Source organism: Microcaecilia unicolor, chromosome 2 (assembly GCF_901765095.1).
Source record: "Microcaecilia unicolor chromosome 2, aMicUni1.1, whole genome shotgun sequence".
NCBI lineage: Eukaryota > Metazoa > Chordata > Amphibia > Gymnophiona > Siphonopidae > Microcaecilia > Microcaecilia unicolor.
In genome coordinates, this window is record NC_044032.1 from 366,877,377 (window position 1) to 366,901,486 (window position 24,110).

General features: G+C 47.0%; 1 long non-coding RNA gene across 1 annotated transcript; it reads right to left on the reverse strand.

The window, feature by feature from the left end:
• Positions 1-692: 692 nt before the first annotated feature.
• Positions 693-23,578, reverse strand: LOC115463774. Its single transcript, XR_003941075.1, has 3 exons — positions 23,494-23,578; positions 16,976-17,133; positions 693-987 (listed from the first exon to the last, which is right to left on the reverse strand). It is a non-coding gene; the product is annotated as an uncharacterized LOC115463774 (long non-coding RNA).
• Positions 23,579-24,110: the final 532 nt, after the last annotated feature.

Consider the following 24,110-nt stretch of genomic DNA (forward strand, 5'->3'; position numbering starts at 1 on the left):
TGGTGGCACTTCTGAATCCTGTCTGCTTTTGGCTTCCTTTCCCTCCTGTCTGAGTACCCTGAACCTCTATCTGCCTTGCTTTTGTCTAGGTGCCTGTGGGCACTTCTGAACCCTGTCTGCTCTGCTTTTGTCTAGGTGCCTGTGGGCACTTCTGAATCCTGATTCCTGGTGTACCAGCCTGCTAGTTCCAGTACCAATATCCCTCCAAGTCCTGCCGCCTGCCTGCACCCAGGGGCTCAACCCCTGGGGAACGGCAGCTAAGTATAGGTGAAGCCTGGTTCTAGTCCCGTGTGTTCCTGTCCAGTGTGTTCCAGTCCGGTGCGTTCCACTTCAGTGCGTACCAGTCCGGTGCGTTCTAGCCCAGTGTTGGTTGGTGGGTTTTGCCTGCTGCTGCCTCTCCTCGTCAGCAGCCCAAGGGCTCACGATTACTCCAGAGTCTGTGCCTGCGTGTTTTGAACCTGAGAACCTAACAATATGCTAATCTCAATTTTGTTAAATGTTTTGAATATATCCAGTGACTTGCTCCCAAGATATTACTGAATTCTATTATTCTATCTCATTGTATCTTCCAAATGTAAGCTACACTGAACCCGAGTATCCTGGGACAATGTGGGATATAAATGTATTTTTAAAAATCCTATATCCTCCACCTTACCCCATTCAGTTATGTTTAAACAAACAAGAGATCTGCATCAAAATAGTTATTTTTATTATTTTTGACTTATAAAACCAGTTGTCCCTGAAACAAACATTCTCAAAACAGAATAATCCATTATCTAAAATGTAAACTTCTACAAAAGAGCTGAAGTGAAGATGTGATTCCATGTGTCCCAATAAAAGGAGAGTTTAATTTGACTTCCTTTTAATTTCAATATAGTCCATCTATATAACACCAGGTTTCCAAAGGCAGATTAGAAGAGTAGTTAAGATGAACCCCATCAGGAAACAGGATATCTTCACTGTAATTTAGCCATGTATTACTGTATTCTATGGGCACAAAATACAGAGTTTATTACTGCTGTGTCTACCAGTCTACAATAATTTTTTATGCTGTTTTTAGTGATTTTCAATTTTATTTCATGATATATATCTACATATGGGAAGCTTTCAAATAACTAAAAAAGATAAAATTCTTTTATCCTCCATCTTTTAAGGCCCGGGCTTTTCAACTGGAACAGCTTCAGAGTTTTTTTTTTTTTTACAGATGAACCACACATGGGCAGACCCTTATTTCTACTAAGCGCTTGCTATTCTTATAAGCATTTGCTATTGTTTTGGATGATGCAATATGGCGGCATACTCAGCCTACTGGATTCAGCCCAGTAATAGGCTAAGCATGCTCCTGCCATCTCCTGTCTTTTTAAACCTCCTTGCCCCAGCATACTTCTTCTCTCTCTACCTGTCCAACACAAAACCCTTCAAATGGCCACTCAAGATCAAGTAATGCACATTAATCCCCCATTTACTACGCTGTGCTGACTGGTGGTGGTGGTGTGCTAATGCTGACACAGCCCATTCACTTTGAATGACTATGTTAGCATTGCCGCGCGGCTTAGTAAACAGGAGGGGTAAGTGACATTTTTCATTTGCTAAAAATTGAAAAATAAATATTTTGTACCTTTGTCTGATCACTTTGTTTTTCCATTTGGGTTGGTCCTGGTCTATCTTTAGCATTTCCTCTTGTTTTCGCTTAAACCTTTTTCTAGACATTTTCTGTTTCTTCACTCCTCCCATCTTTTTCCCTTTCTCTTTGGCATTGATTCTTCTGTTTCAGCCTTTTTCTCCACTTCTCTTATTTTCCTTTTTATCTTTTAGTTAGATTTTATTCCTTCTTCCCTCCCTCCAATCCCGTCTCTCTATCATATGCTTACTTCTCGAGTCTTGCCATTCCACCTGTCCAGGGGTGTGCTGGTAAATTTTTAACAACGGGCTCTCTCTCCAGGCATAGCCGGCCCTGAAATTGGGGGGGGGGGGGGGAAATACATGCCTCTCTCTCCCCTCCCTTGTGCGGGCACACTAGGAATACCTTTGCCGAGCCCCACCAGCCAATAAATGGACTGCCACCATTATCTGCTGCTTGTTTCTGGCTCTGAGCAGCATGATGGAACCTTCTTGTGCTTGCATGAAAAGTCCCAGCCTGATGCTCAGAGTCAGAAACAAGGAGCAGGGAGCAGCAGTAGTCTATTTACTTGGCTAGTGGGGCCAACATCACTGCCATCAAAGTAAAAGAGAATCCATGAGGGGGCCCAAGCCCACATTTTGGGAGTCAGTTGTTAAAGTAGCCATGGGGAGGCCTACTTTAACAACCGGCTCCCAAAATTCTTAAAAACTTAACAAACGGCTCTCGCGAGCCCGTGAGAGCCCGCTCCAGCACACCACTGCACCTGTCTCTCTCTCTCATTCCCCATTTTCAGCCACCTTCTAGCTCCCTGTTTCTACCTTCTGTAGTCATACCCAAATCTGCATCATCTACCTCTGTCTCTCATCCCCTCACCACCTCCAGACTCTCTTACATCTTATCTAGGCTTCCATATCCCTTTATCCTTCCATTTCCACTCTCTCTCACCTTCCTGTCCCCTTCCTTTGTCTCTCACCTTCACACCCCTCTGCCTCTATGTTCCCTTTCCCCAGCATCTATTACCTCCCCCATCCGTATAATCTTCCCCAGTATCTGCCTATCTACCTCCTCCTCTTCCTCCATTATTCGTTTGCCCAGCATCCATCCCTCTGCGCTTATAGCTCCATCTTCCACACTCAAACAGGATGAAAATCCAAACAGAGAAACTGAAATTGTCTTAATCAGTAGTTCAGAAGTAAACCCATATAATATCTGAAATAAAACAAGCAAGTAGCTTTAAAAATAATTCTTTCCCTAATAGGAAGCCAATGTAATTGTCAATATGATGAAACACTGCAGCTTTTTGGAGTATTTAGAACTGATGCCCAAGAAAAGAATGGGGTAGAAAAGGATAGGATGCAATGGTTTAGTGACCCCTTCCATAGGAGGAGACTCATACTCCAGGACAGATTGCATCTCTGCCATGGGCTCTCCCTCCATCTGTAACTTAAATGGGATGGCTGAAGTAAACCGATGAAAGAGATCCTAAGGTGAAGATTTACATTTCTCCTGAGGAGGGGAGGGATCAGAAGGTTTCCCGTAAGACTCCTCCTCTGAAAAGTAAAGTGGGTCCTCCTCTGAATCCCAAGTCCCACTCAGACGTCACTGTACTCAGGTTGTACTGAATCAGTCTGTGCCTGCCTCGAGCAGTGGATCCCTGTTCATGTCCTGAAGAGCGCGGACGTACAGCCCTACTCTGACTCCGGGGAAGCCTCTTCCCTCGACATCGAGAGTGCAGGCTTCGAGGGCATTTTCTCTGAAGTTTTCAATCTAAGGGCAAGAAGCACCAAGTGCTGCTGTGGCGCTGCTGACTGCTAAGTTCCAAGGCTTGGGCATGCAGGTGATGGGAAGGGAAGACAGAGGAAGGAAGGAGATGCACATGGATGGAGGGGAGGGGGGAGAGGAGAAATGCTGGACATGGAGTGGAGGAAAGAGAGGAAGTAGATGCACATGGAGGGGAGGGGAGAGGAAGGGAGAAATGCTGGACATGGATGGAGGGGAGGTAAGTGAGATGAACATGGATGGAGGGGAGCAGAGAGAGAGGAAAAATGCTGGACATGCATGGAGGAGAGGGAAGAGAGAGGAAGGAAATGCATATGGATGGAGGGGAGAGAAGAAAGAGGAAGGAGATGCATACTGATGGAGATGAAGGAAAGGGAAAAAAGGAGAAAAACTACATATGAATGGAGAAAATAGATGCTGGATGGAAAGGGGGAAGAGAGGGCGCAGGCGCTGGATGAAAAGGGGAGAGAGAGGGCGCAGACGCTGGATGGAAAAAGGGGAGAGTTAACATCGAGGAAAGAAGAAACAGGAGACTGGGACCAACACATTTAGAAACAGTAACGGCCAGACAACAAAGGTAGGAAAAATGAATTTTATTTTTAGGATAAAGTAGTGTGGTAGCTGTGTTAATAAATAGAGAAAATGGAAATAAGGTAATATCTTTATTGGACTAATTAAATTCTTCTAACCTCGCAATGCAGTCACAGTGCACTCTCTGTCAAAGGCTGGCTTGGCAATGTCTGTGGCTTGTGCTGATGTCACAGGGGAGGGGGGCCTCTCTCGCTAGCTTGCTTCCATCCTAGCCCTCCTGTGATCTGTGTGGTGCTGGGATGGAGGTGGAAGGGGAAAGCAGTCTCTGAGCTTTGGGGCTAACTTCCCATTCCCAGCTCAGACAGCCCTTGTGCTGTGCTGGAGGGGGGGGGGGGGGGGTGGTGCAACACTAGCTCTCTCTCTCAGCAGGATGATCAGCTATATCTTAAGATGTCCTCCTGAGTCAGGCCCACATGCACAAAGGTCCCATTAAGATTCTAGCTGTATTTCCAAATAGGTAAAAATTTACCGATTCAGAAACACAGAGGGATTCACAAAAAGAATTGCATGCACCGATTCAGAAACCACAGAGGGATTCACAAAGAGAATCGTATGCAAATGAGATGCTTGTTGCTTTTGTAACCCAGCTCATTTGCTTGTGATATAGGGAAGCCAGTCGGTGAGCTGAGTATGTGCAGAACAGTCAATTGCTATGCGTGACTGCTCTGCGCATGCTACAGACGGCTCTCATACACGCAGACAAGCTGCATGTATGAAAGCAGTAGATATACCCTTTTTTTGTAAAGCACAAAACCACTTTTTTTGGGGGGGCAGACCTGTGTTGGGGCTCCCTGCCTCCCCGCTGCTGGGAAAAAGTGGGAAAAGTCTCTCTGCTGCTCTCCACTCATTTTCTGTGAGAAATCGGCATCAGCAGGGCTTAGTTCCACCCCCAGCAGGGTTGCCAAATAAAAAAAAAAAATTCCCACACAAAACCGTCAAAAACCCACCCAAAAACCACACACACCCCACCCCTGCCGTCATCAACCCCGCCCCTTCTGTCATCACCCCCATCCCCGTCATCAACCCCGCCCCTTCTGTCATCACCCCACCCCACCGTCATCGCCCCGCCCAATACGTCAGCACACCCCGCCCAAAACGTCACAAACCCCGCCTCTGACACCATTAGCCCCACCCCCGCCGGCCGAAGAACCGCCCCAAAACTCACACAGAAAAAACAAAACGAGCCCAAAAAACTGCAACCCGCCGCGGGCAAAAGTTTCCCGCGGTGGGTTGCGGAAAACCGCCCATCTGGCAACCGTGACCCCCAGCAGTTCCTGCCCTGCAGCTTCCTTCTATTGGCCAGCTGACATCCTAGAATGCCCATCTCCCAGAAGATGGACTCTCATTGGCTGGCTGCTGTCCCAACTCCTCCTTCCTGCAGGGCTTCCCTGATGACATCACTCTAAACTGATTGGATCCGAACTACCTAGTGTCCCCCCTCCAGTAGTGAGTGGGCGGACATCCCAGGCTGACACTGTCCAATTGGTTTAGCCCCTCTCTGTTGTGCTTCTAGCATGGGGGATGCTGGTCCCCACAGACACTGTTTGATTAGGGTTACCATCTGTCCGGATTTCCCCGGACATGTCCTCTTTTTGAGGGCGCCGTCAGGAGTCCGGGCGGGTTTCTCCATTTCCTGGATTTGTTTCAGTCTTCGGGTCATCATCACATGACCTGTCCTCGGTCCAACTCCTCTGGCTTTGAGACTGTATGCACGCACGCTGTGTGGGCCAACGCAGGCAGGCTACAGGCAGCGTCTGTGCGCATGCCAGCCAGCGTCCGATCAGCTGATGATTCTCCTGCACGCTGCACGCAGGCGCAGCGGTTTTTACTGTCTGCAGCCTGCTGCCTTCTCTGCTTGCAGCCGTCACACCGCCATAATCCTGATTCAACGACGAGGCTGCAGTGTTGTGTGTGTTGCCAGCGGCCAGCCAGCCTTGCCCTTACCCACTGCCATAACCTGAGGTAGAACCCAGCCACAGTAGCTCCTTTCTGAAGAGACATAACTCTGATTTGACTCAGATCGATTGAAAGATTTAGGGTGATAAAACTGACTTTTTTTCCCTCCATAGAAACAGAAATCTGAGCCACTCTATCGTACAGAAGAAAAGAATAGAAAAAGGTTGCAACTGGCAGCTATTAACAAAGCAAGGTCAACATTTGTGGCAGAGCCGGTGGTGGGAGGCGGGGCTGGTGGTCGGGAGGCAGGGATAGTGCTGGGCACACTTATACGGTCTGTGCCCTGAAGAGGACAGGTACAAATCAAGGTAGGGTATACACAAAAAGTAGCACATACGAGTTTATCTTGTTGGGCAGACTGGATGGACCGTGCAGGTCTTTTTCTGCTGTCATCTATGTTACTATTTGCTTTTTTTGGCAACCAGGAATTCAATTTCTTCTGTATGATATAACATTTTTAGGTCTGAGATTGTGGCATAGCTGGGGAAAAGGCCACAGTTTACAAAAGCAGTTCAGAAGCATCTCTACTACTACTACTACTATTTGACATTTCTAAAGCGCTACTAGGGTTACGCAGCGCTGTACAATATAACATAGAAGGACAGTCCCTGCTCGAAGAGCTTACAAACTAATGGACAAATGTACAGACAATCAAGTAGTGGCAGTCAAATTGGGGCAGTCTAAGGTTAGGTGCCGAAGGCAACATTGAAGAGGTGGGCTTTGAGCAAGGATTTGAAGATGGGTAGGGAGGGGGCTTGGCGTAGGGCCACAGGAAGTTGACTCCACGCATAGGGTGAGGCGAGGCAGAATGGGCGGAGCCTGGAGTTGGCAGTGGTGGAGAAGGGTACTGACAGGAGGGATTTGTCCTGTGAGCGGAGGTTTCGGGCGGGAACGTAAAGGGAGATGAGGGTGGAGAGGTAATGAGGGGCTGCAGACTGAGTGCATTTGTAGGTGAGAAGGAGAAGCTTGAACTGAATGCGGTATCTGATCGGAAGCCAGTGAAGCGACCTGAGGAGGGGGGTAATATGAGTGTATCGGTTCAGGCGGAATATAAGACGAGCAGCAGAGTTCTGAATGGATTGAAGTGGGGATAGATGGCAAAGTGGGAGGCCAGTGAGGAGAAGGTTGCAGTAGTCAAGGCGAGAGGTAATGAGGGTGTGGATGAGAGTTCGGGTGGTGTGTTCAGAGAGGAAAGGGCGAATTTTGCTGATGTTAAAGAGGAAGAAGCGACAGGTCTTGGCTGTCTGCTGGATATGCGCAGAGAATGAGAGGGAGGAGTCGAAGATGACTCCAAGGTTGTGGGCAGATGAGACGGGGAGGATGAAGGTGTTATCAACTGAGATTGAGAGAGGAGGAAGAGGAGAGGTGGGCTTTGGTGGAAAGACTATAAGCTCGGTCTTGGACATGTTCAGTTTCAGGTGGCGGTTGGACATCCACGCAGCAATGTCGGACAAGCAGGCCGATACCTTGATCTGGGTCTCCACGGTGATGTCTGGTGTGGAGAGATACAACTGGGTGTCATCAGCATAAAGATGATAGTGGAAACCATGAGATGAGATGAGTGAGCCCAAGGAAGAGGTGTAGATTGAAAAAAGAAGGGGTCCAAGGACAGATCCCTGGGGAACTCCTATAGAGAGCGGGATGGGGGTGGATGAAGAACCGTGAGAGTGTACTCTGAAGGTACGATGGGAGAGATAGGAGGAGAACCAGGAGAGGACAGAGCCCTGGAACCCAAATGAGGACAGTGTGGCAAGAAGTAAATCGTGATTGACAGTGTCAAACGCAGCAGATAGATCAAGGAGGATAAGGATGGAGTAGTGGCCTCTGGACTTGGCAAGGAACAGGTCATTACAGACTTTAGAGAGTGCTGTTTCTGTCGAGTGTAGAGGGCGAAAACCGGATTGAAGTGGATCGAGGATGGCTTGAGAGGAGAGGAAATCGAGGCATTTGGAGATGATCTCCAAATGAACATCACAGAATGAACACTTTGTTCTTAGTTCTGAATCTGCTTCTGTCCACACCGGAAACATATACATGGATACATGGACTACGGTGGCTGAGAAGGTCCTCTAGAGTTATTAAGGTGTCCTTTTATTAAGCTGTGGTAAAAAGTGGCCTTATATAGGTTTTGCCCATGCACTGAGGCCATTTTCACTGCAGCAGTAAAATGGCCAATTTTCCCATTTTTGTCTTAATGGCCGAGCACCAATGTTGCGATCAGTGCAAGAGAAAACACAAATTAGTAGGGTGTATGATGCCCCTTCCAACTAGGGTTACCATAGGTCCAGATTTCCCCGGACATGTCCTCTTTTTGAGGACATTCCGGGGCGTCCCGCCCGCCTCTTTGTCCGGATTTCTGGACAAACGGGCAGGCGGGAAGGCAAGCGGCGTCGTGGGTCTCCCCTCTCCTTACTCACTATCTGCCCCTCCTCTCCCCTTACTTACTATTTACTGCCCTGGTGGTCTAGTGACCTCTTTGGGGCAGGAAAGAGCCCCCTCTTTCCTGCCTGGAGCGCTGCCTACCCTTGCTCTGCATCCTTCTTGGCTCGGGATTCAAAATGGCCACCGAGAGTTGAAGCGGCCTTGCCAGACTTCAACTCTCGGCGGCCATTTTGAATCCCGAGTTGAGCCTGAGAAGGATGCAGGGCAAGGCAGCACTCTGGGCAGGAAAGAGGGGGCTCTTTCCTGCCCCGAAGAGGTCACTAGACCACCAGGGCAGTAAATAGTAAGTAAGGGGAGAGGAGGGGAATATGTGACAGGGGGCGGGGTGAGAGCAAGAAAGGGCGCGGCAAGGATCTGAAAGGGACGTGGTGTGGGCAGGGCAGGGGGCATGGCATGTGTCCTCTTTTTCAGAGGACAAAATATGGTAACTCTATGTTTGATGGACCCCTTGTCTTCCTTGCATTTTTGGTAAGTCACCATTACAGGGTCAGTGTAGGAGGAGGCAGGAGGTCAGCAACAGCCCAGAAGCAAGGAGGAAAGATGAAATGCTGGCAATCTGGAGAGTAGAGAGGGGAAGAGAAGATCTAATTTACTCTCATGTGGAATTTATATTCCACTAAATTCCTTACCATACAAAGTGAATGGTGGCCACAATTGGGGGGGGGGGGGGGGGGGGAAGAGGTGAAAAAGAGGCTAAGGGAAGATACCGGCAACCTGGTGTACAGTCAGGTCCCACAGGTACATAATCTAGACTGTGTTGAGTCCACTAGGGAGAGAGAAAGTACCATACTTTGGTTGTACCACATGACCCTTTACAGATTCACCTAGGGCACCTGATATTTTTGGCTTAGTCCTGATCCCAACTGTTTCTGTTATTCTACCAGCCGGTCACTCTAAGTCTTCTCTCAGCAAAACTCCTGAACTAAATACCTACTCTTACGATGGTCCTATTAAAAGATACCCCAGCCTCGGATTCTCAAGATAAACTGTCATTTTACAATTAGAATGGAACACGAGTGGGGGCACCCGGGTTTAATTCCCAAGTCAAGTCTTCCATTCCCAGCACCTATTGTCAAACTCAGGGCTTACAACTGAAAACGGTCTCTCGAGGACACTTCCCTCCTACCCAGCAAAGACAGCTGAGTCACCAAACCATGTCTCCTGGGTTAACACATGGCAAATTAAAGAAGAAAAAAGGAGAATATATCATAACCACAAATGAACTTGGGCCTGATATTCAAAAAAAAAAAAAAAAGAGCTCTTAAATTTCTGCCCTAGTTCAGCCACTTAGAAGCCTAAGGGCCTCTTTCACAAAACCGTGCTAGTGATTCCCAGCGCGGCAAATGTGACAGTCTATTTAGTTTGAACGGGCTGCCTCGTATTTGCTGCATGGGAATTGCTAGCACAGCTTAGTAAGAGAAGCCCTAAGTTTTCAGCAGAAAATTAATCTTAAAATGTAGGCTTTGAAATTAATGTCCATTATTCATGTGCCTCTATTTATGAGCCTAGTGCCTGGCTTAGTAAAAGGGCCCTAACTGATTAGCGCTTGAGCCTTTACTGCTACAAAATAGGTGGCAGTTAAGGGCTCACGTGCTAACTTTTGGTAATGACTGCATTAATGGCAACATTAGCGAATGGCAATTAATTTGGAAAGTTGGCCTTTCTGGCTGCAGTAAAAATGGCCTTAGCATGCGGCAAAGACTGCGTAAGGATGTGCTAAGGCCACCTTTTGCCGCAGCTTTGTAAAAGGGCCCTTAAAAGAAACGCTGTACACAGCATTGTGTTAAATATGGGCTTAACGTGCTGGAAGATCCTGTGTTAGAATGTGCTAAGCCTAGATTTTACTACACTTTAGTAAGAGCCCCTTCGAAACCTAAATTTATGCACTCAGATTTAGTGCTAAACTTAGTTTTTAATGAAAAATTCTTAGCATAAATTTAGGAATTCAGCCTAGTAAATTTTCAGGGAGACCATTAGGTATAACATAAGAACACAGGAATAGCCACACTGGATCAGACCAATGGTCCATCTAGCCCAGTGGCCAATCCAGGTCACAAGTACCTTGTAGAAACCCAATTAGTAGCACCATACATGTTACCAATCCCAGGGCACTCAGTGGCTTCCCCCATTTCTATCTCAATAACAAACTATGGACTTTTCCTCCAGGAACTTGTCCAGACCGTTTTTTAAAGCCCAGACATGGTAACTGCCGTTACCACATCTTCTGGCAACAAGTTCCAGAGCATAACTATTCTGAGTGAAATAATGTTTCCTCCTATTTGTTTAAAAAGTGTTTCCATGCAATTTCATTGAGTGTCCCCCTGGTCTTTGTACTTTTTGAATAAGTGAAAAAAATCAATTCACCTCCACCTGCTCTACACCACTCAGGATTTTGTAGACCTCAATCATATCCCCCTCCCCCCTCAGCTGTCTATTTTCCAAGCTGAAGAGCCCTAACCTCTTTAGCCTTTTCTCATATGGGAGCAGTTCCGTTCCCTTTATCATTTTGGTTGCTTTTCTTTGAGCCTTTTCTAATTCTGCTATATATTTTTTGAGATACAGCGACCAGAACTGAACATGATACTCAAGGTGAGGTTGCACCATAGAGCAATACAGAGGCATAACAATCTTTTTGGTCTATTTTGAATCCTTCTCCTAATAACTCCTAGCATCCTGTTTGTTTGTTTTTTGGTTGCCGCCACACACTGGGCAAAACACTTCCAAAATTAAGAGAGTAAACCTTTTGAATAATATCTGCTTTAAGTTTTTTAGGCAACACTAATTTGGAAAGCGATTTATTACTGAAGGGCCCATCTCTGCAGAAACAACAGGTGGAATAAATCATTGACAGTGGTCCTGAAGTGAAGCAATGGGTAAGATATCGTGCTTAATAACATAACATTCTGAACAGCTTCCTATCACATCTCCAGTAAAATCTTAGTTTTCATCCTTTTTTGGTAACATTTGATTTTCTGCCATTTTTCTTCTTCCAACAGAGCAGGAGGGATGGTCTTATACCCAAATGCCATTAATACTGTCAATACTCACTACTGATATAGGAGAAAGTGGGATGTTTGACCACAGCAAAACAAAGCCTGGAGAGATGAATCTCAAGAACACTTGTTTATTGATGAAAAAAAGACTCGACACAAATGTGTTTCGGCCGTAAGGCCTGCATCAGGAGTCTACAAAACACACATATAAACAAATAAACCTTGAATAAAAATCAGAAAAAAATTAGATAAAAGCAAACCAAATCACGTCAGAATACTCAAAAACAAATGGTAATGGAAAATATCACAAAATATAACTGTGTTCTCCTATGTGGCGTTCGGGTTCTCCACTTCACTACGGATTTGTTTGAACAATACTCAATACTGAAGCGGTGTACAGTAACTGCTACTATAAAATCACATTTATACTACTGCTAATAATGCTGGTACTAGTCATAATCCAAATTGAAATAATTAAGGGCCTTTTCCAGTACTAAATATAATGACAGGATGATTAAAGTACCTTTAAAGGGACACTGTCCGATTCCCCACTTAAAAGCATATCTACCATCATGGCGCTGTCACCACTTAACCGGCCCTGTCACAATGCACTAACAAGATGAGACAAATATCTGCCTTGCAGGAGCCTAGGACTCTGGCAGATGCTCTTCAGAATACAGTGTTTAACAGTGAGCAGAGTTACTAGGCAGCTTTTATTAGTAACTGTACTCAGTCTTCCCTGGTTAAGGAATAAAATTACAACATCTCATCATATTTTTTCACACTGTATTAGGCCCAAATCAGTCACCAGAAAAATCAGAACTGTGTATCTCATCTAAGATAAGAAATACCTCAACAAGCAGTATGACAGAACACACAGACCTTTCAAGTTGGGATGAGCCACAAATGAAACATTATACTACTGCTATTATGAATATGTCTTCTTACATTCCACTATATCCTCTAGAGTTCCAAGCCTTTAATACTAGAAAACTGGAAAGTAAACAAATTGTAGATCTTGCTCTAGAAAGAGAGCCAATCATTAAATTGAACAAAATAGGCGAAATAGACAAACCCTGGGGGATGCCACAATCTGGAATCAATTCATCAGTTAGTTCTCCCTTCATTTTCACTCTATAATGTCTGCAGGTCAAAAATCCATTGAAGCAATTACTGCACCACTGATGCCATAATAATCCAAGACGGTTAGTAGGACCCCAGGTCAAAGGCACAAGACATGTCGAATTGCATTAGGAGGAATCTCTCCCAAATTAACCTCCCTCCTCTCTTCTGTTGATAATGTTGGTAACACTGTCTCCTTGGCTATATCCACTCCTAGAACCTGATTGTGAATGATTTAAAATATCATATCGGGTCAAATAAGCAGCCAACTGTTCCACAACCAATAGAGAGATGGATGCAACAGGTCTGTAATTTGACACACTATCCAATTGCAGTGATCTTTTTGTAGGAAAAAGGTACAGGTACTCATTATGGGTGGGGTCACCACCTATGGCTCTGCCCCTACGATAGCCACGCCCATATCAGCCATACCCAATATACCAGCCATGATGCATATAAACAGGCATCATTGAAATTATTATAGCAGTATAGAAGAAAAAAATAACTTGTGATCTTTTTCCATTATAAATAATTTCTGTAAGCTGTTACAGCTCCAGTATACCCAGTTCAAAATAAGACAGCTACTACTACTACTATAAATCGCTTCTATAGCGCTACCAGTCATATGCAGCGCTTTACAATTGAACATGAAGGAAGACAGTTCCTGCTCAAAAGAGCTTACAATCTAAATCAGGACAAACAGACAGGATCAATAAGGATAAGGGAAGGACAGACAGAAGGACACAAGGATAAGATAAAAGTGACAAGTCAGGTGTCGAAAGCAGCATCAAACAGGTAGGCCTTTAGCCCGGATTTGAAGGCGGCCAGGGATGGAGCTAGACGTAATGGCTCAGGAAGCCTATTCCAGGCATAAGGTGCGGCGAGATAGAAGGAGTGGAGTCTGGAGTTAGCGATGGAGGAGAAGGGCGCAACTAGGAGAGATTTGCCTAGTGAACGGAGTTCTAGGGAAGGAGTGTAGAGAGAGATGAGGGTGGAGAGGTAGTGAGGGGCTGCAGAGTGAATGCACTTATAGGTCAACAAGAGGAGCTTGAATTGTATACAGAAATGGATAGGGAGCCAGTGAAGTGATTTCAGGAGAGGGCTGATATTGGCATAACGACTTTGGCAAAATATTAGTTGTGCGGCAGAGTTTTGAACAGATTGAAGAGGAGAGAGATGGCTGAGTGGAAGACCTGTGAGAAGCAAGTTGCAGTAGTCTAAGCGAGAGGTGATGAGAGTGTGGATGAGGGTTCTGATAGCGTGTTCAGAAAGGAAAGGACGAATTCTGGCGATGTTATAAAGGAAGAAACAACAGGTTTTAGCAATCTGTTGAATATGGGCAGCAGATGTAAATTCTCAAATTGCAATATTCCAAACACTAAAATGAAAATAAAATGATTTTTTTCTAACTTTCTTGTCTGATGACTTTGTTTTTCTAATCATGTTGGTCCCAGTCTTGGATTCTGCTGCTATCTGTTCTCTTAACTCCGTTTCCAGGGCTTCCTTTCCATTTATTTCTTTACTTTCCTCATTTCTTCTTCATTTCTTACCCTACATTCATAAGTAAAAGCTGGGTCCTCCTCCGTGGAATTCACTGGAGGAGGTATAACGTGGATCCAGCTTTTGCCTATTTTCTCCATCCATGTGCAGTTTTCCTCCTCTGTCCTCACCTCCCATCCATGTCCAGCACTTCTCCTCTCTCCTCCACTCCATCCATCCATGTCCAACATTTCTCCTCTCTTCCCTCGCCTGTATCCATACCCAGCAATAATTCTCTCTCCCCCACTCCCCTATCCAAGTCCAGCATTTCTCCTCTCTCCCCTACCTCTTGATCCAACCATGTCCAGCAATTCTCCTCCCTGCCCTCCATCCATCCATGTCCAGCAATTCTCCTCTCTCTCCTGCTCTTCTCTCCATCTATGTCCAGTATTTCTCCTCTATCTTCCCTCGTCTGTATCCATATCCAGCAATAATTCTCTGCTGCTCTCCTCTCCATCCATTTGCAGCATTTCTCCTCTCTCCCCTGCCCTCTCCTCCATCTATGTCCAGCAATTCTCCTCTCCATCCATTTGCAACATTTCTCCTCTCTTCCCTGCCCTCCCTTCCATGTCCAGCAATTCTCTCTTCCCTGCCCTCCCCTCCATATCCAGCATTTCTCCTCTCTCCCGTCCTCCTCTCCATCCATGTCCAGCAATTCTCTCTTCCCTGCCCTCCTCCCATCCATGTCCAGCAATTCCCCTCTCTCTCCTGCCCTCCCCTCCCATCCATGTCCACGTCTCCTTTCTCCTGTCCTCCCATCCATGTCCAGCAATTCTCCTCTGCCCTCCCGTCATCCATGTCCAATGATTCTCCTCTCTCCCCTGCCCTCCCCTCTCATCCATGTCCAGCGATTCTCCTTCTCCTGCCATCCATGTCCAGCGATTCTTCTTTCCCCCCTGTCCTCCCCTGCTATCCATGTCCAGCGATTCTCCCTTCCCCTGTCCATTCTCCTTCTCCTACTGCCTGATTGAGAGTCCAGGCCCCCAGCATCATCAGCCAGTGCAGCAATTAAGAGAGGCTGACGGCATCGGGGCCTTCCCTCTGAGTTCCGCCTACTTTGTTTCAGTTTCCTGTTTCTTAATAGGCAGGACTCGCAGAGGGAAGACCCCAACGCTGGCAGCCTTTCTTAATCGCTGCACCGCGCTGCCGAGGGTAAGGAGGGTCGAGGGGAAGAGGGGAGCGAGAGAAAGAATGCAGGCCAGCGACTCGCTGGCAAAAAAAAAAAAAAAAAAAAGTGCCGGTAAGCTGTATCGGTGTATACCGGCACACAAAATGTCTTGTCCAATTGTAAAGTAGGATTTTTAGGAATGGGAGTAAGTACAATGTGACCCTTTGCCTCTGGGAACCTGCCTTCAGCCAACATATTTATAATTCCATGGTGTAAATAAGGCAAAAACCTCACCAGGTCCCTCCCACAACAAGTAGGCCGGACAGGTATCCAGTGAGCAGTGAGACCTAGCGAACTTGTGTAAATATGATCCAATTGTATTAAGGGACGGATAAGAAAATTACTTTCAACTTGCTACCGGTTATAACTGGGACAGCCAGACTGTAATTTCAATTGGCTGGAAAAACAGTGTAGGAATTCCTCATTTGAAGGCAAACCTTCAGCTACACAGCCCCACATCAAGGGGCAGCTCAAGCCCCACTCCCTCCCCCATATGCAGCAATTTCCCTTCCCTACCCTTCCATTTGGAGGATTTCCACAATTCTTGAGGTTGGTTTGTAAAAGACCAAATCTTCCCAGCCCCATCCACCTATATATGTTGTTTTATAGCATATACAAATTTGACCACATCATCCTTACTTACAATTTCACTTACAAAATATAAGTTTTACAATTTTAACTGAACGGACGTCTCTCAAGCTGGCAACCGTAGCTTGAGGACACTATCAGAGGCTGGGCAGAGCTGATTAGCAACCATTATTAGCTCACTAACCGGATAGCCAATCAGATAAGATTAAGATAGCAAAAAGGCTGCCTAACTTTATCCGGTTAGCTACCCAGTTAGCAGTCTGATTATGGCAGCTAATACATCTAGATCAACACTGAAACCAGCACCAGATAGTATTTGGGTACTTGCAGCTTCCATTTAACCACAGCATCTGGTCTTTTTCCAGAACGCTGGGGCTGCAGTTAAATATCAGGCAGAAGGTTTCTGTGTACCAAAGAGCCACCAATCAGCTGGAAATAAACACCTAGGGGAGAATTCTTTAACAGGGTGCCTCCATTTAGACTGCGCAGGGAGGGGGTGCCTATTCCATTTTACAATATTAGCGTAAACACACGTAGCGCATAATTTCTGCCAGGTCAATGGCAGGGGCACATTCAACGTGCATAACAAGAATTCTCTAAACTGGAGACACACCCATGTCCCTCTTATGCTCCTCCCACATATAGGCTCCCTTGCAGTTATGCAGTACAGCACTTTCATGCTATCTTACAGAATAACATGTAATGCATTTACACTCGTAAATGCTGTTTTCTGTGCACTTACGTACACCTGCACACATCCTGTTATAGAATTGCCCTTTACAGTTTACAATTTATAAACACCTAATATAGAAGCCCTAAATATACCCACAATTCGATGAACAGCACACTTATGGAACAGCCAGGACTGTCTCTAGCGTTAGTCTATACATGCAGTTTCAACCAACAATTCCGTTTCCGCTAAGTGATGCTCATCTAATTACTTCAAACCCCTTTCAAACCTTTGTGCATTTATACTTTACAGCCACCACTCGAAATACATATGATTCTTGCCTAATGCCTACAGCCTTGCAGTATCATCTGAAGAAGGGACCTATGTGAACTTTAAAGTTTATGGATATCGTCTAAGGAGAATTCTTACGTGGATCTAAGAAAAGGTTATCACATTTGAGAACAAATCCAGTTTTCCTTGAGCCCAGTACAGATGCTTGAACTCACCACTATAGTTCTGTCACAGACTTCCCTCAGCTAGAAACGCCTCTCTGATTCAAGTCCCATATGCACATGTTCCAGTCACTACTGGGATGAACTGGCCTATCAGGATCCCTCAGTTCCTCAGTCAGTGTCAGCGGTGACGTATGTTGTCTATAGGATGCCTGGGAGAAGAGAGGGAGAAAAAAAAAGAAAAGAAAAGAGACTGAATTAGAAAGAATAGCTATTTGGTATGCTCTGCTCTGTCTATTCAAATCCTCTTCCCTCATGTTTCTTGTAGGCTCGCTAAGGACGCAGGGAACTTTCTGTTCTGAGGTGGTGGGATGTGGCAGGCCTTGAGCATGTGGTCTGCTCAAGACCCCATACTAACTGCTCTTATTTCCCTTCAAAATTGGTCTGGTAGAGGGTGGCAGAAGCAGTAGACCCAGCAGGGACAGCATTCAGGTAAAAACAAAAGAGGGCAAATGTTGGACACCTGGGGGAGGAAGGAAGGGGATAGGCTGGACACTTGGGGATGGATAGAAAAGGAGGGAGGCTGTATGTCTGAGGGGTAGGTAAGGAGAGATGCTGGACATGCGAAGAAGTGGTAGAGAAGGGGAGATGCTGGACTAAGAAAGGGTACAGGAGGAGGAGATATTGGACAGAAGGGTGAAAGGCCTTAAACCGTTCTTTGAGAAGGGGCCACGGCTGAAGATTTGCCTCAGGTGTCAAGTACCCTAGAGCTGGCCTGTTGGGGAGTGGAAGAGAGAAAACTATTGTGTACCTGCTCATCTACATTGAATCTTGGGGTCATCACAATGCAAAAGTTTTAAGTGCAGCATATGCACAGAGGTGGCTGCTTAGAGAACGAGGGTGGAAGGAAAATCTGTTGTTCAGATTACATAAACACACTACTGGCAGTTCTATAACTAGGTGCTCACAGGTATGAACCCTTTGTGTGCATTAAGTGCAGAGAAAAGTGCCACTTACACATATAAGGGTGAACGTAATTGCTACTGCATGCAACAGCAAGGGGGGTGCAGACATGGACGGGACTCCCAGTTACACTCAACTTACATAAGTTACACATGCCTTTGCTGCATTGAGGTGCCTGCAGTTATGACAGGTCGGTGGTTGATGTAAATGAGCACCTAAATATAAGGCACATCAACTGAGTTACACGAGAATTCTATAATGGTATCTGGGCGTCCAGATGCCAATATAGAACAGGCTCTCACTTCTTGGCATGGGGGCACATAAAAGGCGGCATCCACCACAGAAATGCCACCACTGAGCACAAGAAATTTAATCAGGCCTGGCAGTGTTCTCTGAAGAGGGTAAGTACATAAAATGATGAAATAAAATGATGTTTATAAAATGATGAAATAAAAAGAAACTTGGAAAACTAAACAGCTGTGATAGAGAAGAATATAACTGATAAGATCAGGGCAAGACTAATGCCTAGGCAAGTTAGGAAAATGCCTAGGACCCAAACGTTTTGGTCAGATCCTCAGATATGCTAATTCAATGATTCCCAAGGCACATTTTGCCCTTAAGTCAAGTCAGTATGCTGCAGAAATAAGAGTTTGGGGGGGGGGGGGGGGGGGGGTAGGCAGTCAGAGTTATAGCTGCCTGCAGAAATCTGTCTGTTCTCCCCACCCCCTTGTGTATTGCTGTCCAGTCAGCAGAAGGAGTCGGTGAAAAGCATTTTTTAACTGCTGCTGCCTTCTCTGCAGTACCAACCATTTGGCCCCAGTGCTCTTATCTGCCAGCAAGGGTTGATCCTACTCAGGACAAGACAGGTTAGACTTGTATCAAAAGGAGAAAATTGAGTGAAAGAATAAGTGGTGAAATATGGAAACTCAGAGCCAGATGCATCAACCAAACGTAAAAAAAGCAAAAACGTAAAAGCTGTTACCGAATTTAAAAAAACGAATGCAGCAAAAAAACAAGTCGCACATGTTTGGTGCGGTATTTGAAAGTACAATGCATCAATCTGCTGGAATCCCCGTTGGTAACTGGCCCCTAAAGCATGTGCGGAGCAGCCAAGCGTTATGCTGGCTGCTCTGCGCATGCCACACACGTCAAACCCCCCCCCCCCCAAAAAAAAACAAACCAAAACACAAACACGTGTATCGGGGGGGGGGGGCAAAGGCGCTCATCAGGAGCGTCCTGTATGGACGTCCTTGCCCCCCCCTCCCCCGGGTGTGAGGCTATGAATTGTGCTCAAGAGGTTAAGATTAACAACTGTCTGGCTTTTTTCAGAAGAGAGCCGAATTTCATAGACAAAGTTGGAGATTTAAAACTAATGAGTGAGAATTCTCACAGGCCTCACAGGTCTTAAACCAGGTCTAGCATATGTACATACCAAAAAACTGACAAATTCCAATTGATAAATAGAAAATAAATTTTCTACCTTTGCTGACTGAAATTTTACTTTTCTAATCACGTTGGTCGCGTCTCTTGGTTTCTGCTTTCTTCCATCTTAACTGTGACAGCAGATAAAGACCTGTACGGTCCATCTAGTCTGCCCAACAAGAAACACTCATTTTACATGTTGCGATACTTTATATGCATACCCAAGTTTGATTTGTCCTTGCCATTCTCAGGGCACAGACTGTACAAGTCTGCCCAGCATTCTTCTGGTACTAAAAGTTCTGAAGCTAACGTCGAAACCCCTTAAAATTTACACTCAAACCCATCCTTATCTATTCAGTCATGATCAGGCATAGACCGTAGAAGTCTGCCCAGCACTGGTTTTGCGTCCCAATTACCAGTGTTGCCACCCAATCTTTGTGTTTATGCTTGCATTAACACAAGGTGCCGATGTCACACTGTTTTAGTGCAAACTTCTCTCTCTGTGGTGCATGTTCACTTACAGGCTCACTGATTCTGCCTGCTGGCAGATGATGGGACAATTACTGAAAAAGTGATCTCACACAGGAAAGAGAAATACTAAAATGTCAAAAACTTAGAAAGTAACTGAGAACACTTGAAAAAGGAAAAGATTTCTTCAGTTCTCACTCTGAGGAAAAACCTAATACCAAATCAGGGGATTTCCCAACTGTGGCAAAATTCAGAGACAATACAAAAGCATAAGCATTGTAAACATTTGGTCAAAGTCTGTCTGTTCCTGCATGAATCAATAACACAGTCTCGAACAAGGACCAAGAGCTTCCTCATGTACCCTAAAATGGGGAACTGTTCCAGAATTTAAGGATAGGTAAGCAGCATTACAAGGCACCAAAATACACACATCAGCACAGTTTCAGGATGCAGATATCCTTGTATCAAGTTATCACAACAGGTCAGATTTCTTCAGTTATTTCTTGGAGAACATTCTATTGTCCAACACCAGAACTCTTCCCCTTGGTCCTCCCTCCACCCCCTGCTCACATCACCTGCCAGATAACCTCCTCCAAAAGACACACCATAATTCATCCTACCCCCACCTCTGCTGCCATTCCAGAAAACCCTGCGTCCACCTGCCTCCCACCATCCTGCTCCCCAAGCCACAACCGCTCTCCTCCAAGTCAGCCATAGCAGCTGTGAGCCACATGATGCACGAGCACTGGAAAATAACATGCTCATACCACAAAACCACCCCAAGCCAGGCCCGGGTATTAAAAATTTAAATAAAGTACTTAATGATGAAGCTGTGCACAGCTACACTCATTTCTCAGGACTCTTATTAGCAATGTGTTTAGCACCTTAATCTCAGTCCAATTTTATCAATTTCTTAATTTGCAAGCTTCAATCGACATAAGCTCTCCTGAATCATTTAGCTTAGTGCTGCCTCTGTAGAGAGTTCAACTAGAGTTGAAATCAGTGAATAACTGCAGGGGATTAATTCTGGGCTACTTAAAGTGTTTCCTTATAGGGTAGGGACAGGCAACCTTGGACCTGGTGTATGCAAAAAGATCTCACACATATTCATTAGGGAAATCCTGAGTTCAACCCCTTGAGGACCAAGGTTGCCCACCTCTGCTATAAAGGAAAAGGCAAGGGCCAAGGTCAGAGCTGATGCAAGGATTGTGATAAAGGGGGGTATTGTGAGATAGACTGGGAGAGGGTTATAAATGTCAGCTGCACCCTCCAGCTTGCTGTGGGTTTATAGTTCAGGCGATAATGCAAGTGATGGAGAGTGAAGGCGTGGCGGAGAGGAGTGGAGGCGTGGCGGAGAGGAGTGGAGGCGTGGAGGCGAGGCGGAGAGGAGTGGAGGCGTGGTGGAGAGGAGTGGAGGCGTGGTGGAGAGGAGTGGAGGCGTGGAGGAGAGGAGGCGTGGTGGAGAGGAGTGGAGGCGTGGCGGAGAGGAGTGGAGGCGTGGTGGAGAGGAGAGGAGGCAAGGCGGAGAGGAGTGGAGGCGTGGCGGAGAGGAGTGGAGGCGTGGCGGAGAGGAGAGGAGGCGTGGCGGAGAGGAGAGGAGGTGTGGCGGAGAGGTGTGGAGGCGTGGCAGAGAGGAGTGGAGGCGTGGCGGAGAGGAGTGGAGGCGTGGAGGCGAGGCGGAGAGGAGTGGAGGCGTGGCGGAGAGGAGTGGAGGCGTGGTGGAGAGGAGTGGAGGCGTGGAGGAGAGGAGGCGTGGCGGAGAGGAGTGGAGGCGTGGCGGAGAGGAGTGGAGGCGTGGTGGAGAGGAGAGGAGGCATGGCGGAGAGGAGTGGAGGCGTGGCGGAGAGGAGAGGAGGCAAGGCGGAGAAGAGAGGAGGCAAGGCGGAGAGGAGTGGAGGCGTGGCGGAGAGGAGAGGAGGCGTGGCGGAGAGGAGAGGAGGTGTGGCGGAGAGGAGTGGAGGCGTGGCGGAGAGGAGTGGAGGCGTGGTGGAGAGGAGAGGAGGCAAGGCGGAGAGGAGTGGAGGCGTGGCGGAGAGGAGTGGAGGCGTGGTGGAGAGGAGAGGAGGCAAGGCGGAGAGGAGTGGAGGCGTGGTGGAGAGGAGGAGGCAGGCGGAGAGGAGTGGAGGCGTGGCGGAGAGGAGTGGAGGCGTGGCGGAGAGGAGCGGAGGCAAAACACACTTGGTGTTGAGGAGCGGAGGCAAAACACACTGGGCGGAGATGAGCGGAGGCAAAATACACTGGGTGGAGAGGAGCGCAGGCAAAATACACTGGGTGGAGAGGAAAGTGAGCGGAGGCAAAAAACACCGGGAGCTGAGACGAGGAAGAGACGTACATGATCTATATTTAGAAGATATAGAAGAAGTGGAGGAAACTGGGACAGAAGTGGATGAAACAAACACCGGGCGAGGAGGAGAACACCACATGTACTTACAGTACGTGAAGAAGAAAAAGCCTACTAAGTCACTCAAAGTAAGTATTTTTCTTTACTTGGAGGGCTCAAAGCTACAAAGGCACTAGGGAAAAGTAGGACAAGGTATGGCTCCAAGGCCTCCCTCACAAAAACTCTCTTCTGTTCCTCTGCCCTACAGGGCATCCTCCCCCCCCCCCCTCCCAGGTTTATTTTGATCTCTTGCCGCTAGCAGCAGGATACACCGGTGCCCCTCTGCTGGCCACCGTTTCGCAGGACCATGCCGCTTGCTTGAGGGAAACTTGCAATTGTTCTCTCTCGCTTATATGAACTAACTGAGCACTAAAGTGTTTTGAGTATCAATAAATATAAAACATTAATTTCCACCCACTGAGAGAAAAATGTCTACTACTGGTAGACCTTACACTTGATTTCGGGCACAATAGGGGAAAAGAAAAGTAGCGTCTATTTGCTAGCACACTGAAAGAGAAATTCTATCACCATAGTCGAAAGTGTATAGAATACCAGCATTTATTTATTTATGGTCTCCCCTTGCTTACTATCTGCCCCGACCCATCTTTAATTTACTTCCGTCCCAGCGTCGGCCGCGTCATTTCAAAGCCTGCCCTGCTGCCCATCTCTATTCTTCCCTCCTTTCTCAACGTGAATTCGTTCCGCAGAGTCCCGCCTTCTGACATCATTTCCTCGAGGGCGGGACTCTGCGGAACGAATTCACGTCGCGAAGGGAGGGAAGAATAGACGGGGGCGGGCTTTGAAATGGGGACTGAGGTAAATTAAAGATGGCGCGGGGCAGATAGTAAGCAAGGGAAATGGAGGGAAGGGGACACTCACGGCGCCGTTCGCCCGCCCAACACCCCCCCCCCCCCCGGACACCTAATCCTTTCCTGCTGCGGCTCCCCAAGCCTCTTATACCGGGCGCCTATGCTCACAGCTACTAAGGCACTAGGGAAAAGTAGGACAAGGTATGACTCCAAGGCCTCCCTCACAAAAACTCTCTTCTGTTCCTCTGCCCTACAGGGCATCCTCCCCCGGTTTATTTTGATCTCTTGCCGCTAGCAGCAGGATACACCGCCGGTGCCCCTCTGTGGCCTGACCCAGAGCTTTTTCTGTGACCCAACTTCCTATTTCTGTAGGGGCTGGTCGAGGCCGTCTGAGAAAAGGTTCTCAGTCAGGTCGCAGGATCTGTATCACTGCTGCTACTGGCGACAGAGATTGACAGACATCAATTTTAAAGTTAGGGGGAAGGGGGTGAGACAGAAGAGAGCTGAGCGGGAAGGAGAAAGAGACTAACCTGATTAGGTTCAATTCTTTTATTTCATGTCGTCTCCCGCTCGCAACCAAACGCAGCACCTTCTCCCGTTCCCCCTCGAGTCCATATCTCTCTCTCGGCTTCTTAGATGATTCATTCCCTCACCAGCCATCCTTCAAAACCTTCCTCTCCCAGCAGCTCTAGTGCATATACGCTGACAGGCCACCCCTGTGTTACTGCCCACCCGCTCTCCACGCTGATGCAACGTCCTGCTTCCGCGTGGGCGGGATCTGGCAGAGAAAAGGCGCTTGTTTGGCCAGGCAGCCTGTTACTACTAGCAATGTTGGACAAACGGTGGTTTGTGCTTCAACCTTGGTGAAACGTTCCGTTCCAGCTGCTCACCGTAATGAGCCCAGTAGAACTCATAAAAGTTAAAAATGGCCGGGGCAGAGGTGGTGGTCTGCATCCTTTTGGGGGAGGTCGGGTTTTCCACCTTGCTGAATAGTTTGTCAGCGCTGCGCATGTCTTCCTGAGTCAGGAGGCTGACAAACGGCGGTAAGGTGAAAATGGACCTGAGGGAGGATATGATGAGAAAGCTGCGGTATGCTGAACTCACGGGCAGGTGGGGGGTGGAGGGAGCGAGGAGAAGAAAAAAAAAC